Source organism: Jaculus jaculus, chromosome 3 (assembly GCF_020740685.1).
Source record: "Jaculus jaculus isolate mJacJac1 chromosome 3, mJacJac1.mat.Y.cur, whole genome shotgun sequence".
Taxonomy (NCBI): domain Eukaryota; kingdom Metazoa; phylum Chordata; class Mammalia; order Rodentia; family Dipodidae; genus Jaculus; species Jaculus jaculus.
Window position 1 is genome coordinate 68,777,627 of NC_059104.1, and position 17,665 is coordinate 68,795,291.

Below are 17,665 nucleotides of genomic sequence, written 5' to 3' on the forward strand. Positions count from 1 at the left end.
CCCAAAATGAACCCAACATGGCTCAAGGAAATTTTGTGGTAGAGGGGGCAAAAAGAATGTCAGAGCCACATGTTGGGTCATGATATGCAGAGATATTTCCTCTTTCCAAAAAACTGTGGACTAATTCCACAATGCATGACTCATACCTCAATAAGGAGGGGCCAGAGGGAGGTGTAGGATATGGAGGATGCCAACAATGGTACCAACTTGACTATATTCAATGAGTACAAAACTAATTAATAAAAAAATTAAAAATAAGAGTTTTCTCTTCATTTGTTTCACATTTATTATAATGATTTAATCCTGTTATTTAAAAATTACATAAAAATTTAAATGACAGCATAATTAGAGACAAAAACAAAATTTATACAATATATAGATATTTGTATATTATATAACCTTTCCTTTGTAATGTATCCAAGCACAGATATACTATCAGTAAAATATCTGAACATACATGCTAATGAAGTTAGCATTCATTAACATACTGCCAATTTTGAGATACATGAAAACATTGAGAAAATATTTTTCAGGGTAAAACACAATATATTTTACTTGACAATGTATTGGCTCAACAGTCAATTCTTGGTATTTAAGTATATGCTGAGCCACCTTCAGTTGTCCTCATGGCCCAGTCCTCACTAACATTTGAAAAAAGTCCAGACAGAATTTATCTAAAAGTATTTTAAAACCATGGTATTTTGGTTCTCAAACTTATCACCTGTATATTTATTTAACCAATTAAAATTGTATGTATTTATCATATGTAATATGTTGTGAAATAATATATAAATTATGAGATGGTTAAGTCAGACAACATTATCTTTATAAATAAACAATCATCACGTTATGTTTGAACAGTAGAAAATATTACTTTGATTACTTAAATTTTTTGGATTAACATTTACCTTATGGTTCATTATGGCAATAACTTACAGTTTTATTATGTTGGTTATTCTTCATTATAATATAGATTGACATACTCTCACACATTTTTTTTAAGTTTTTTAACTCTCTGCTTCTTTAAAACATTTATTAGTATTTGTATTATTAACAAGATGTTTCATATGGATATATCTCCATAGTAGGATTGCAGGTATTCCCCATAGGATTGTATTTTATGTGCTGTGGGAGCAGTCATGGGAGTGGGGGTGGAGAGGAAATACCCTGGGCATGATGTCTCAACTTGTGGTTCTTACAATCTTTCTGCACCCTCTCCGGCAAAATTCCTTAGGTTGTGGTGGGTGTCTTAAGTCTACTTCAGTGACCAGCTCTTAGGAGCTTCTCCATCTCTACTTTGGTAGGTATTGAGTATCCTCAGAGTCTGTTCTTGGCATTGATTATCAGGAACAGCATGGAATCAGCACTCTTGTTCATCTCCCCATTCCTCTGTGGATTCATCTGTAGCTTAGCTGAAGTGTGATGGGTAGTTTATCTACTCTGGTCTCACTACATTCTGAAAAAGAAGAACATATTTCTGTACCACATACTATCTGGTGTGCATCCTCAGGCACAGGGTATCTAGAAGTTGGGGATCCAAGGGCACTTCAATATGGAAGTCAGAGCAAGGGGCCTGCTTCTGCAGCAAGCTTGCAGAGTCCAAGCAGCCCCAAGCCAGCTGCAAGGGGGCCAACTGGGATCAGGAAACTGGGAGCAACTCCAGGGAACAGGAATCTCAAGAGTTTGAATTATTATCATAGTCTTTCCTCAGGCATCCTCTTCATTGTTTTAATGTGAAGTAGTTAGGTCATCTTCCTTAAGATTGCTAATGTATTTCACAGCAGCAGCTGTAAGCCAAAACAAACCCTTTTTTACCATTGCTCTTGGGTTTTCTGCCAGCAACATGAATCTGACTGCAGCAGTACATTCTTTTTTTTTTTTTTTTTTTTTTTTATTTATTTGAGAGCGACAGACATAGAGAGAAAGACAGATAGAGGGAGAGAGAGAATGGGCACACCAGGGCTTCCAGCCTCTGCAAACGAACTCCAGACACGTGCGCCCCCTTGTGCATCTGGATAACGTGGGACCTGGAGAACTGAGCCTCGAACCGGGGTCCTTAGGCTTCACAGGCAAGTGCTTAACCGCTAAGCCATCTCTCCAGCCCCATTCTTAGTATATATGCAGAAGGACTGTTGCACACATGTCACAATACCACCAAGAGATATTGCTTGCTTTTTGCTTTTATCCAGATACCTCCCTTTTTAATGGCAGGGATGAGACGTGTGCACAGCTCATTTGAACTTCCTGTCTAAAGCACTCTTCAAGAGGCTTTGCTAGTTTGCAGAGAACAGAACATGTCTGATGTACCTAGCATCAGCAAAAGCCTTAATTCAACTGGGAGAAGTGGCAACTGATGATTTCAACAGCTCCTCAAAGAAGTCTGTTTTTTGCTCCAAATGTCCTTAGAGCTCAACCCACAGCCCTGGTCTCTTCCTATAGCCAAACACAGAGGAAAATAGACATAGAAGCTTTATAGTGGATATGGAGGGTTGTAAGTATCAGGGCGTTAAAGTAAAGCTAGTCAGGAATTTGTAATTATTGTTTCAGGACAAAATGGAGTTACAGCAGGATGGCGACAGAGACATAAGGAAGTGGGTCATCCACCTTCCTCAAGAAACAGCCCATCCACTATCCCTTCCTTGCTTAACAATGCCCAGGTATAGGTTTCCTGCCTCCTTATCTCCCACCTTGTCTCACACCCTAGCTAATTCTCTTCCTCACCTCCCCCAACTGAAGAACTCTACTGACTTTCTTGAAGATGATGGACTAGAAGCTGCCTCCATGTGACATGGTGAAGGAGAATTGTCAATGTAAGAGAAAATAGACTAGATTCTCAAGAGAGAAAGAGAGGAGCATTTTTGGAAACTGACACTACACAAGTAGTCAGACAGGTGAAAGTGAAGAAAATGGAAGGACAATGCACCAAAAAGAAGCCAAGCCCAGTTTAAACCTCTTGGCTGCCTAGTGGGGAGGGGAGCAGAAGCCTCAACCACAAGGACAGACAGATACCTTGATGAAGAGAGACTAGAAGTTTTAGTCACAGGACCAGCCCCACTCAAGCCCAGGATAGGGTTCATTGAGATAGTAACTGCTTTGCGAGGTGGGTCAGCAGTCAAGTGGAGGCTCCTAGACCAGAGCACTGAACTTCACTCCATTTTGAGGAAGTATCTAGTGTTAAAAATCGAGCTATCTGTGGACAAGAAAACAAACACAAAAAAAGTAGTCACAAATCAGGGGGCCTGAATTTAACCTGCCACAGCCTCAGGCTGAGACATAGTTGTAGATAGTGGAAGAGCTGGACACTGGCAAACTGAAAAATGCAGGCAGCAAGGACTCTGCATAAACAAGTGTGTACAGAAAGGTGAGCACCCTCTTAGGCCTGGAAGCAGACCATACCAACTGATAGCCCTGAGCCTGAGATGGATCAGTCAGTGCATGAATCAATCTTTGGAGCAACTTCCCTGCCATGAGGATCACTGCTGCAGAGTCAATCCACACCCACAGCCACAACCTTCCAGCAGGTTAATGGATGCTGGAATAATTACACAGGTTTACACATGCAGACAGTATTGTAGTGTTTTCCCCACTCCCAGTACACTTGAGAGACACTGTTCAGCTACAACATGAGCTACACCAGAGGGTGGAATCTCAAGAAAGAGCTTGCACAGCCCACAGACCACAGAACTGTTTGGCCATCAGGAGGTCTTGGTATGCAAAGGGAAGCTACTAAAGCCAAGACAGCTTTAGCATTTATCAGACACCTGTCCAATATAGGTGTATAAATAGCACAAATCATGAGAAATACTGAACGCTCCCTCACACATATAGTTAGCAGTTGAAAGGACCCAGAAAGAAGCCAATCCAACACTTCATCTTATCTGTTCCTCCTCTCTTCTCTCTTTCCTTCTGTTATTCACTCACTCATTCTTTCTTTTATTTATTTTTTCATAATTTCATAATTAATCACTTTTTTTCTTTCCATCATTTACCTTTATATGACCCCTCTATACTTCTTTTTTTTTTTCCCTTTACTATGGCTATAAAGGTATCTCAACTTGATTTTGGCTTTTTGTAGTGCTTGTTTGTACAGTTCAAAAGACAACTTTCAGGTAACAGGCATGTAATCCCTCCCATACAGCTGGCTTCCAGGCCATAACAGAATATTGCACCCATTCTGTCATTTTGCCTGAATAGTCAAAATTGAGGCATGCAGTGCCCACGTTTTTCACCACTGATGACTTCTATCTCCCAAAGGCTGCACGCAGTGCAGTGTTTTCAAGCTTTTTGTCAGCTGGTCTACATGGAGGAAGTTTTCAGCTCAGCTCTAGCTTCTTGATTTCTCACTGACCTTGGTGCCCAGGCATGGGGAATCTTCAACAGCAAGGTCTTACCAGATGTTTCTGGTGGGAAGCCAAGAGCCTTGGCAATGGCCTGTACTATTTAAGGGGCATCAAGGACCTCCCTGACCAACAAATCACTGGAAGGTATCCCTTCCCTGGCAGTGAAATTTTTCTAGTAATAGTCTATGATTTCTGGGTGTACCATATCCAAAAAAAGTAGTTTAATATCACTTAATCACAATTCTTGAATTTTTATTAACCCTCCCCTACTCTTCTTTTACTCAATCTCTTCCCTGACCTTGCTTAGGCCATTTCACACCCAGTAATCTGTTTGTCTACTTACATATATACAGTGTCATCTCCCTAAGTCCTCCATTCTCCTCCTTCCCTTACAGCCATTTTCTAACTTACTGGCCTTTGCTACCAATGTTTTTAAAATTTATTTGAGAGTGGCATACAGAGAAAGAGGCAGATAGAGAGAGAGAGAGAATGGGCCCACCAGGGCCTCCTGCCACTGTGAACAAACTCCAGATGTGTGTGCTCCTTTGTGCATCAAGCCTTGAATCAGGGTGCTTAGGCTTCACAGTCAAGCACTTAACCACTAAGCCATCTCTCCAGCCCTCTGCTACCAATTTTTATTCCAAATAACACACAAGTCTAAACATTTGCAGTTAGGATCCACATATGACAAAGAACTTGTGGTGCTTGGCTTTCTGGGCTTGGATTACCTCACTTATCAAATCCTTTCCAAATCCATCCACTTACCTGCAAATTTCAAATTTTCATTTTTCTTTACCACTGGATAGAACTCCATTGTATAAATGTACCACATCTTCATTATCCATTCTTCAGATGAGGGACATCTAGGCTTGTTCTAGTTCATAGCTATTGTGATTAGAGTGGCAATAAACATGGGTGTGCAAGTATCTCTAAGATAGTAAGACAAGTCCTTAGGATATATACCTAAGAGTACTATAGCTGAGTCATGTGGTAAACCTATTTTTAGCTGTCTCAGGAACATCCACACTGATTTCCACAATGGCTATAACAGGCAATATTCCCACCAGCAGTGTAGAAGGGTTCCTCTTTTGTGGCATCCTCACTTACATTTATTCTTGTTTATTTGTTTTTACTTTTTTTATGATAGCCATTAAGACAGGAGGCATATGCTGTGCTGTGCTGGACCTAAAAGATGCTCTCTTTAGAATCCCATGGGAAAAGTGAAGTCAACCCATGTTTTTTTTTTTTTTTTCCTTTTGAATGGACAGACCCAGAACAAGGCACCAGTAGGCAACTAAAATGGACTAGGCTTACACAGGGATTAAAAAATTCCCCCATGCTCTTTGATGAGTCTCTTCATAGAGATTTGCAGATCTTTTGCAAGGAAATGCCTGAGGCAACTCTCCTATGATACACGGAGGACCTTCTCCTAGCTGCAAAAATGGAGGAGGAATGCGTCTGGGCCACAGAGCATATCCTGGACAACTTACAACATCTGGGCTATAGTGTATCAGGAAGAAAGGCACAACTGTGTGTGCCTAAGGCAACCTACTTGGGATATGACCGCCAATAAGTAAGAGTATGCTGTTGGCCTCTAGGATTTAGGCTGTAACTCAAATCCCCACTAACAGACAAATCCAAGAATTCCTCAGACCTGTGGGGTATTGCAGAATTTGCATCCCAAGATTTCTGAATTAGCCAAGCCTCTATATGAGGCCACAAGAGTGGGGGGGGGGGAGATTTTAATTGGACTGAAAATAAGAAACAAGCATTCCAAGAACTAAAGTCAGTCTGACATCAGCCCCTGCCCTGGCACTTCCAGACTTATGAATGGGACAGACAGACAGTTAGACAGGCATCCTAACTCAAAGACTGGGACCATGGCATTGCTCAGTGCCTACTTGTCTAAGAAGCTAGACCAAGTAGCCACTCATTGCCCCCTTGTCACTGAGCTATTGCAGCTTCTGCTATTCTGACAGAAGATGCTGACAAATTAACCTCGGGCCAGCCTTTATCAATTATGGCCCCACATATGACAGAGAATCTTTTAAAGAGCCCCCCACACACACAATGGCTCTCCAACTGTCATATAACCCACTATCAGGCCTTGCTCTTAGATCAACCAAGGATACAGTTTCACCATACTGAGGCTTTGAACCAAGCCTCCCTGCTGCCAGGTACTGATGAGGCATCAACACTCCTGCTTGACTGGCTAAAGATCACCTCCACCTTCCATGGACACTGTTTGGACCTGACAGATGTGGCTTGGCCGGACCCTGATCTGGTGATGTATTCTGATGGTAGCAGCTTTGTCGTGGATGGAATCAGGTATGCAGGGGAGGGTGTTATGACTTTTGAAGAAACCCTGTGGGCTGAGGCCCTGCCTAGGAGCACATCATCTCATAAAGCTGAACTGACAACAATGACTAAGTCTCTGATATTAGGAAAATATAACACAGTAAATATCTACCCAGACAGCCACTATGCCTTTGCCATAGCACATGCACATGGGGTCATCTACTTGGAGTGAGAACTATTAACAGAAGAAGGTAAAGACATTAAAAATAAAAACTGAAATTTGGACTTGCTGGCTGCCATTTGGGTGCCTGCTAAAGTAGCCATAATCCATTGTCCAGGTCATCAGAAAGGGGAGACTACAGAAGCAAAAGGGAACATACTGGCAGACCTAGCGGCAAAGAGTGCTGCCTCTCAGCACCTATCAGATTGTCTAGTCATCCTCCTGGCACCTACTCTTCCTGAGTGACCAAATACATGTAACAGGACCTACATCTCACCTCTCATCTGATAAAGGAACAGACACCACGAAGATCAACTGGAGAACAGATGACGGTTGCTGCCCCATGCCCTAGGGCAGAGACTGGCTAAGCAACTACATGAAGGAACTCACTTAGGAAACAACAAGCTAGCCAAGCTAATAAGGAAAGTTTTTATTCCCAGATATGGACTCATTCATCAAGGACATCACCACCCGCTGTCAGGCCTGCCAACAGACAAATGCCTCCTTGGTAAGGTACCACCAATGGAGGCAAGAGAGCAGGGAACAGAACCAGGTAGATAATAGGAAGTTTACTTTACAGAGGTAAAGCCAAATCAGTATGGATATAAATATTTACTTACGTTGATACCTTTTCAGCATGAGTGAAATCTTTCCCAGCCATGTCTGAGAAAGCCCAAATAGTGACTAAGAAATTGTTAGAGGAGATAATTCCCCACTATAGGTTATGCCTTAGCATAAGATCAGATAATGGGCCTTCCTTTGTGTCAAAATCACTAGGGAATTGACCAAGACATTGGGAATTAACTGGAAATTACATTGCATCTATTATCCCCAAAGTTCAGGACAGGTAAAGAGGATGAATTGGACCTCGAAAGAGACTTTAAATTAACCCTAGAGACCAGTGAAGGTTGGGTGGGATTCCTACCCATCACCCTGTTAAGGGCCAGGTGTACCCCTTATGAAAAAGGAAGTACTCCATTCAAAATTATGTATCGAACCCCTCTCTCACCATCCTGCCCCAGATGGGTCTTCAACAGATAACTGACTTTACTAATAAAAGGCTTTTTTCTATCCAAGTCTTACAAAGAGTCCAGGAGTCCATTGTTCCAGCAATCAAGGCTGCTTTTCAGACACACTCTGTTTGCCCTCATCCTTTTCAGCTGAGTGACAAAGTTCAGATCAAGAGACCATATTGGGATGTTGGAAGGGCCCCCACTAAGTCATCCATGAAAGTGGAAGGGACAAAATAGAAGAGGATTAGATTTACTTTTCATCAAACAAGAGGACCTATGTATGGCTTTAGGTAAAACTTGTTGCTTTTATGTCAATCAGTCAGGAATAATCTGAAATACAGTGGCTTTAGTTAGAGAAAATTGGAATATGAAAGGAATGGGATGATCCCTCTGTGTAATGCAGGTGTTTACTGTTAACTAAAGTATGGGATGACCCCTCTGTGCAACCATGACTTTCCTGTATTTCTTTGTTTCTAAATATCTTTCTGATTACATAGCATAGAATGTTTCTTGCCTCAGTTCCACCTATATGACCCTTATAACCTTGTGACTTCTTGTAATAGCCCCCTTGTTTAACAGCATATAACTTTGTGGTTTAACTTCCTTCCTATTTTTACTATAAACATCACATGGTTATTTCCAATAAAAGCTGACAATTTTAACAGTTCAAGGCTGCATCCTAAGATCCTGAACTCTGAGATGCAGACCTGATGCACCAGTTTTCTTTTTTTTATTTCTTTTTACCCAATAATACTTGGCCTCACAAAAAAGGCTGTCTTTCTCCAACAGTATTTTTAGCATTTTTGTCAAAACTCAGATGGCTACAGTTGTCTGGATTTACATATGAGTCTTACATCCTGTTCCATTTATATACATGTCTGTTTTTGTGCCAGTATCATGCTGCTTTTGTTACTATGGCTTTGTAATATAGCTTAAAATTAGGTATGGTGATACTGCCAGCCCTATTTTTGTAGCACAAAATTGTCTTGGCTATTCAATGTATTGTGTGTCTCCAAATGGATCTCAGGATTCTTTTTTTCTATTTCTGTAAAGAATGCCATGGGACTCTTAATGGGGATTGCATTAAATGTGTAGATTGCTTTTGATAATATTAACATTTTCACAATATTCTTTCTTTCAATCCAAGAACATGGGATGTCTTTCCATTTTCTAGTGTCTTCTACAAGTTTTCTCTTGAGTGCTTCAAAGTTTTCATTGTAGAGATCCTTCACTTCTTTGGTTAGGTTTAATCCAAGAGACATTATTTTTCTTATTTTTGAGGTAATTGTGAATGGGAGTGATTCCTTGTTTTCATCCTCAGCATGTTAGTTTTAGTATATAGGATGGCTACTGATTTCTGTCTGTTTATTTTGTTTCCTGCTATATTGCTAAAAGTGTTTATCAGTGCTAACAGTTTGCTGGTAGAGTATTTAGGGTCTTTTATGTATAGAATAATATCATCTGCAAATAATGATAATTTACTTTCCAAGAGCTGGGATTAAAGGCATGTGCCACCATGTCCAGTTGCTTTCCAATCTGTATCCCTTTTATGAGTGCCTCTTGTCTTATTGTTATAGCTAAGAATTCCAGTACTATGTTAAATAAAAGTGGAGACAGTGAACTCCCTTGTCTAGTTCCTGATGTTAGTAGAAAAGTCTCAAGTTTTTCTCCATTTAGAATTATGTTGTCTGTAGGCTTGTTATAAATAGCCTTTTTTATGTGGAGATATGTACTCATCTTGATTTAATTTTGGTAGATCATATAAATCAAGGAAATCATCCATTTCTTTCAGATTTTCAAGTTTAAAGGAGTATATGTTCTTAAGTGTATTCTTGTGATTTTCTGAATTACTTTGGTATCTGTTGAAATGGTGCCTTTTTCATTCCTAATTTTATTAATTTGTTTCTCTTCTCTCTTTCTTCTGGTCAGACTTGCTAAGGGTTTAGCAATCTTGTTTATCTTTTCAAAGAACCAACTCAGCTTCATTGATTCTTTCTATTGTGTTTTTTTGTTTGTTTGTTTCTATTTTATTAATTCCTACCCTAATCTTCATTATTTCTTCCTGTCTACTGACTTTGGGTTTGCCTTGTTCTTTTTTCAAGTCTTTAAGATGAAGCATTAAGTCATTTGCATGTAACCTTTCTAATTTCTTAATATATGCACTTAAAGCTATAAATTTCCCTCTTATGACTGCCTTCATTGTGTCTCAAAGATTTTAGTACATTGTGTTCTCATTATCACTTTATTTTATGAATTATTTATTTCCTTTTTGATTTCCTCAATGATCCATTCATTATTCAGTAGTGCACTGTCTAGTCTCTGTGATTTTGTGTATGCCCTGTATTTTTTTCTGGCTGCCAATTTGTTGTTTAATCCCATTGTGATCAGAAAGAGTATAAGATATTATTTCAATTTTCCTATATTTGTTAAGATTTGCTTTATGTCCTAATATATGCTCTATTTTAGTAAGTATTCTGTGTGCTGCTGAGAAAAATGCATATTCTGCAGCATTTAAGTGGAATGTTCTGTAGATAGCACCCATGTTAGGAGCATATATGTTTAGAATTATAACTTCTTTCTACTAACATTTTTCTTTAATCAATATAGTGACCTTCTTTATCTTTCCTCACCAATGTTGGTTTGAAGTCTATCCTGTCAGATATTAGGATAGCAACACCTATGTGTTTCCTAGGCTCATTTCCTTAAAATACCATTTCCCATCACTTCACTCTAAGATAGTGCCTCTCTTTTATGAAGAGGTGAGTTTCTTGGAGGCAACAAGCAGAGGTATCCTGCCTTATTTATTTATTTATTTATTTGAGACTGAGAGAGGGAGAGATATGAGTGAGATTGGGTGCACCATGGCCTCTAGCCACTGCAAAGGAACTCCAGATGCATGTGCCACCATGTGCATCTGGCTTATGTGTGACTGGGAGAATCAAACCTGGTTCCTTTTGCTTTGCAGGCAAACATCTTACATGCTAAGCCATGTCTCTAGCCCTATCCTGTTTTTTAATCCAAACTAAAAGCCTTGGTCCTTTGGTGTTGGATTGAAGTCAGGGATATTAAAAGTTAGTGTTGAAATCTATGTATTTGTTCTTACCATTCTGCTTGCTTTGTAGTTCTTCCTGTTATCCCTTACTCTCCTGTATTAACTCAAATTAATTATTTGAGTATGGTTTATTTCTTTCCTTTTTCCTCATATGTGCATTTTTGTTTCTCTTCAGCATGGAGGATCCCTTCAAGTATTTTCTGTAGACATGGCTAAGTGGTCATATATTCCTTTAGTCTGTTTTTGTGTGTAATGTCCTCATTTCTTTTTATCAATTTGGATGGACAGCTTTGCTGGATAAACTATTCTTGGTTAACAGTGTCTATCTTTCAGAATTTTAAGTACATCCTTCTAAGTCCTTCTGGCTTTTAAAGTGTGTGTTGAGTAATCTGCTGTGAACCTGGTGGGCTAGCCTTTATAAGTGACTTGCTTTTTCTCTCCCACTGCTTTCAATATATTTTCTTTGGTTTGCATGTTTGGTAGTTTAATTATAATATGACAAGAAGAGGTTCTTCCAGATTTTGTCTGTCTGGTGTTCTAAAAGCTTCCTGTAGCTACATTGGCATCTCTTTCCCAGTCTGGGGAAATTTTTCTTCTAGGATTTTGGTGAAAATGCCTGCTATGCCTTTGGAGTGAAATTCTTCTACTATACCATGAATTCTTATGTTTGATCTTTTCATAGTGTCCCAAATATCTTGAAATTCCCATTCATACCTTGCAACCAGCTTGTCTTTCTTCTTGGTGAACTGTATTAGATTTGCCACCTGGACTTCTAGTTTAGATATTCTTTCCTCTCCTTTATCCATTCTATTAGTGAGACTTTCCACAGATATTTTTATTTTCCTTACTGGGTTTTTGATTTCTAGTATTTCTGATTGGTGTTTCTTCAGTATTTCTATTTCCTTACTCATGTCTTGTATTGACCTCCTTATTTCATTAAAGTGGTTCCCTGTGTCTCTCTGGCTCCTTTGATTTCTTTTAAAATAGTTAAAATTATTCTTGTGAAATCTTGCTCAGCCATTTCATCTAAATCAGTCTTGCTGGAGGTCATTTATGATGGATTTATAATTTTAGGTGGAATTATATTGTCTTGAGTTTTTGTATTTCTTGTATTATATATAACATAGAGATTTTGCATCTTGGGTTAATTTGATGTTTTGGTTTTCTAATGATTTGCAGTATTCTTAGATGTATAAATCTGATACTATATGTCTTCAGGGAAGGAGCTTAAGGTGCCAGGTGTGTGGCTCTTAAAAAACACTCAGAGTAACAGAAAAGTGACCCTAGGTGTTGGGTTTGCCTGCTATGCAAGTATTCTCGTAGGCTGGGTGGAGTAAGAGACAAATAAATTCTAAAATTCAACTAATAATATACACATTCCCTCAAAGCTAGCATGGAGTATTTATGCAAGAGTGGATATTAAAACAAACAGATCATCTAACAAAGTCAAATTCCCTAAGCATATGTGTTGCCCTACACCCTTAATCCTGTCAACTAGGAGGCTATGGTTTCCGGTCTGTAAAGAGTTCCAGATCAACGTGTGGCTGAGTGAGAACCTGCCACCATGAATGACAGTAGAAGAGACAAAGGCAGTATAAATAAGGAAGCAACAAATGACAACCCTAAAACATAGCTTATTTAAAAATGGCAAATGTGACCATCCATCACATTTAACACATAATCTGTGCTGGCATGGAAGGTACAATTAGCACTTCCAATCCAGGTTATATACCAAGCTTTGTGGTGGGTACTGACCTAGTGTAAGTAGGCCCTGTTACTTTTGCCATGGCTTTGGTCTCAGCTATGCTGTGTGCACACTTGGGTCCCACTTTACTGCCCTGTGGGCTCAGGTAGGCTGGTTGGGTTGGTGGTCCACTGCTCTGATCATCTGTACTGGGTGTTATGTAGCTGAGTTTCCTTTGCCATGTCTATGGTGGTGACAAGCAATGGCAGTTGGAGAAAGGGAGGCTGTGGAGGGTGCCTGAAGTTGTATGGATGCTTCATAGTTGATCCCCACAATCCTATTCCTCACTAGCCACTCAGCTAGTCCCTGCTCTCTTTCCCTTTAGGTTTCTTGAGTTTGTGAGTAGGCTGGTGTGAGTGGAAAATCCCTTCAACTGGCTTTTTGTGCAGCTCAGGCAAAGCCTAGTGGCTACAGCTACATAGACCAGTGCCAGTGCTACAGCCACTTCTGCCTGTTCCAGTGGTCTCTAGAATGGCTGTATCTCTCCTGCTTCTCTGCTTTAGATGGTCATTTCTTATACACCTTGACTTTTTGGAAAAAGAGTGCATTTTGCTGTTTTTTTGGTCTTAAAAAACACTCAGAGTAACAGAAAAGTGACCCTATGCAGCTGGCATAAGCATAGTGTATCTAAGAAATAATACTCTCATGTGTCACCAAGTTTGAAAACCACTGCTGATCACATAAGGAAGTTACTATTCACCAGAGACAGGTGGCAAGATAAAGATAAAGAGCCAGAAATCAAAATACAAAAACCAAAGAAAACCTAAAACTAATCATTTTCCTCCGTTTGAACCCAGAACTTATGCCTCTTCTGATTCCATCCAAATACAAGCATTCATGATGGTAAAATCTGCCCTTCACACATCCACAGCTACTTCCTGCTGTTGCCTGCCATATCTGGTTTTCTGCAGATTCTAACAGGCTGGTCTTGGAAACAAACAATCCTCTGCCACATGCAAGCTTTACAGGCCTTGAACAGCATATTAACTTCCTAAGTCCTGGTCCCATTCTCTCTAAAATTCAGATAGATATTTAATGATTACTTGGTAAACAGTACTAAGGGTATTAAATGTGAAAATGCAAACAACATGGCTGGTAAAAGTCTTAACACAGGATACACTCAATGAACACTGGTTAATTACAAATAATAATGATCATGAACACTTAAAGCTTATTTTCTGAGCATTGTCCTAATGTTTTACACATATTAACCCACTCAGCTTTCACAACTCTTATGAAGGAATCCAAATATGAGCACCATGTACAGATGAGCAAATGGAGGGGCAAAAGATTGTAACTCGTTGAAGGTCCCACAATGAATAGAGCCACATGGGACTCCAGAGCCTATGTTCCTAACTACTCACAGACCTGATCCTCTCATTAATTGCCCATATTTCTGAACTCTGCCCTACAACCCAGAATGCTGAGCCAAAAGTCAAGATTTGAAAGGCTGAGATCATGGGTCATCCAACAAGTTCTCCCTCTAACACCTCTTCCCAGGAGCCATGACAAATTTAGGGATTCCTTCCTGTTCTCCATCCAACTAGTTACTTCTTAAAATAGATGCTTATGCAATTTTATCTATGTCTTCTGTTTGAGAAGGTTTCTGTGTGTTGAAAAACTGAAATAAAATGACATATTTAAAGTTTCAATACAGTGTTGAGCTTGTGGTAAATTCCATTTCCCTGTCATTCTTAATGAGTTTGATTATTGCCCCTTCAGAATTTTCCTTCTAAGAAATATGAATAATATTCCATTCACCCCGTAAACATCCATGCATCTCATTTGGTCCCACAAGTTGGCTAATGCTCATGGTAAATGGCATCAAGTCAGCACCCTATTGATATCCACAGACTTAATTCCTATGAATTTTAACCATAGTGCTTGTTCTCCAGATTTCCCCAAAGTGCCCATTTAACCTTGTTAGTTCAATTGAAGCACTTTTCCACATCCTCCCCTGCTTTACCAGCAGCATTTGCACTGATTGCTCAAAGCTCTTATGGGATATCCATGCCTCAGGCACTCTTCAACAATATTGTCATTTCTGCACCATGCATTAACTTTCCACATTTCTGGCTTTGCTTTCTGTCTGGTGCTGCTTGTCCCTTGGTCATCATTTTTTACATTTACCCTGCCCCTTATGTTTAAACCTCAGAATTACAAAGTCAATCAGTCTAAGTATAGATAAGAACTATTCCCACCTCCAAGAAATTTTCTGTCAGGAGGAAAGTGGTTGTTGGAAACTTTCCTGATTTAGGCAGAGTATGTAGAGAGTAGAACACAACTTTTCCATGGCTTCCTGGAAAGTTTAAAGAAATCCTTCTGCAGAGTAGTCAAATGGATCCCAACTGTGTGTGCAGGATTGTTACACAGTGGGAGGGCCAATAGTGTGGGCAGCAGTTCTAAACTTCATCCATTAGTTAGGTGTGAAACCTCAGGCTGTTCATATAATTCCTGACCTCAGTTTCCCACCTACATAAAATAAAAATAATTGTATTGTGGAATTAAAATATATACTGCATTTCAAAGACTTGGTGTGGTATTTTGAATAGATGGTCCCCAACATATTCCATGTTTTATTAATTTGTGGTTTGAATCTTTAGCCACCTGGCTGGAGGAGTTGTCAATGGGCATATCATAAGGTGTGGTAGTGGGTTTGAAATGCCAATCTAAAGATATGCAAAGTGTCTAGTTCCACCTGTAGTTCCTGAAGTGTGATGTGTAGCTTTTGGCATTTGGCATGTGGCTATCTTTCTCTGCTTGATCATGTAAAAGCAGGGCTACCTTCTTCTGCAATTATGGAACTTTTCATGGATCTGTAAGCCTCACTAAATATCCCTTCATCCATAACTATGCCTGGTTTGGAAGTTCATCTCAGCAAACCTGAAGCTGCCCACTACATAAATTGGTACCAGAATGTGGGGTGAGATGAATCTGATCATGTGGATTTTGCCCTTTTGGAACTTTTGTTGTGGAGGAATGGGCATGAATTTGGTACTTTAAGCTGTAGATGCCTTCTTGAGTGGGAATCCAAGTTTTATGGACTATTCTGATGAGTTTGACAATGCTAACTGCAGTGAGAATTGTATATGGTGGCTCAGCTTATGAACTTGGAGGCTTGGCTTATGAACTTTCTAAGGGGAAGGAAAGACTGCAGAGGACTTTGTTGGAGCTGGGCTACTGGAATAAAGGTGGACTGTGTTCTTCTGCCCATGTCCAGAGAGTTTTAGCAAGGTTCAATTTGAAATGCACTTATGTGCTTGACTAAAGATATTGCATTGAGAGATTTAAGAGTTTAGGTTGAAAAAACACCTCAAGCAAGTTAAAATTATAGATACTGAGACTGGTTTTAGATTATTAGAGCTGATATCATCAAACAAATTAGTAGTCTTAAGGAAGGTGGCACAACTGCTTTACATTAAAACAATGGAGATGCTGGGCATGGTGGTGCATGCCTTTAATCCCAGCCCTCAAGAGGTAGAGATAGGAGGATCACAGTGTGTTTGAAGGCACCCTGCTGAGACTACAGAGTGAATTCCAGGTCAGCCTGAGCTACAGTGAGATCCTACCTCGAAAAAAAAAAAAAAAAGAATATAATGGTGAGGATGCCTGAGGAAAGACTATGATAGAAATGCAAACAATTTTTGGAAAGAGTTCATTAGGAACTTGCTTTTTAAGGTTACAATTTTTTTTTAAATTTATCTATTTGAGACAGACAGACACAGAGAGAAAGGCAGAGAGAGAGAGAGAGAGAGAGAGAGAGAGAGAGAGAGAGAGAGAGAGAGAATGGGCACGCCGGGGCCTCCAGCCACTGCGAACGAACTCCAGATGCATGCACCCCCTTGTGCATCTGGCTAACGTAGGTCCTGGGGAACCGAGCCTCGAACCGGGGTCCTTAGGCTTCACAGGCAAGTCCTTAACCACTAAGCCATCTCTCCAGCCCAAGGTTACACAATTTATTTCTTCCCTGAATGAGTAATATAACTGTGTCCTGCACATCTGGTAATGGTTTTAGAAGCATGAAAAAATGTGTGAAGTGGTCATGAAATGCACATAGTCTCAGAACCCGCTGCTGAGATGGGCATATAGGCAGGGCATGATGACCCTCATAAATGGGTTGGAAGAGCCTTTGGAAGATGGACTGTGGTTTGCATGGAGACCCAAAGATGTTTTGGATATACCAGGACTTCAAGGACTACCATGGAGCACACTGTTGGCCTGGAATGGAAATGTTCCCTGGCTACTCTGCCCAGTTGGACAGTTGAACCTGGATAATTTAGAAACTGTAAGTCTCTGGTTAGGATTGAACTTGAACTGCAGAAGTTTGATGTTTGATGGTTGTTGAGTTTGCATTGTTCTAGTCTCTCCTTGCTATGCCTTATATCAGTTGAAAATGTTCACTTTGTACCTTTATATGTTGAAAGTACTTAACTTGTTTGATTTTACAGAATTTATAGGTAAGAGAAAATCTTAAATTGCAGAGGGGACTTGGGACTTTGGAACTATCTTTAATTGGTCAAGACTGTGGGGACCTTTGAAATTGGACTAAATATATTTTAAAGTGTGTGATGGTTTTGAATCTATTGGGGGCCAGGAGAAGAATGTGGTAGTTTGAATAGATGTCCCTCAATATATTCAGTGTTTTATTAGTTTGTAGTTTGGATCTGCAGCCACCTGTCTTGAGAAGGTGTCACTGGGTAGATCTTAAGGTGTGGTGGTGGGTTTGAAATTGCAATCTAAAGATATGCGAAATTCCCAATTCCACATGGAGTTCATGAAGTGTGCTGTGTGGCTTTTGGTATGTGGCTCTTTCTTTCTTTCTCTCTCTCTCTTTCTCTCTCTCTCTCTCTCTCTCTCTCTCTCTCTCTCTCTCTCTCTCTCTGCTTGGGCCTGTGAAAGCAGGGCCATCTTATTCTGCCATTATGGAACTGCCCCTGGATCTGTAAACTTCAATAAATATCCTTACCTCCATAACCGTGCTTGAAGCTGTCTACTAAG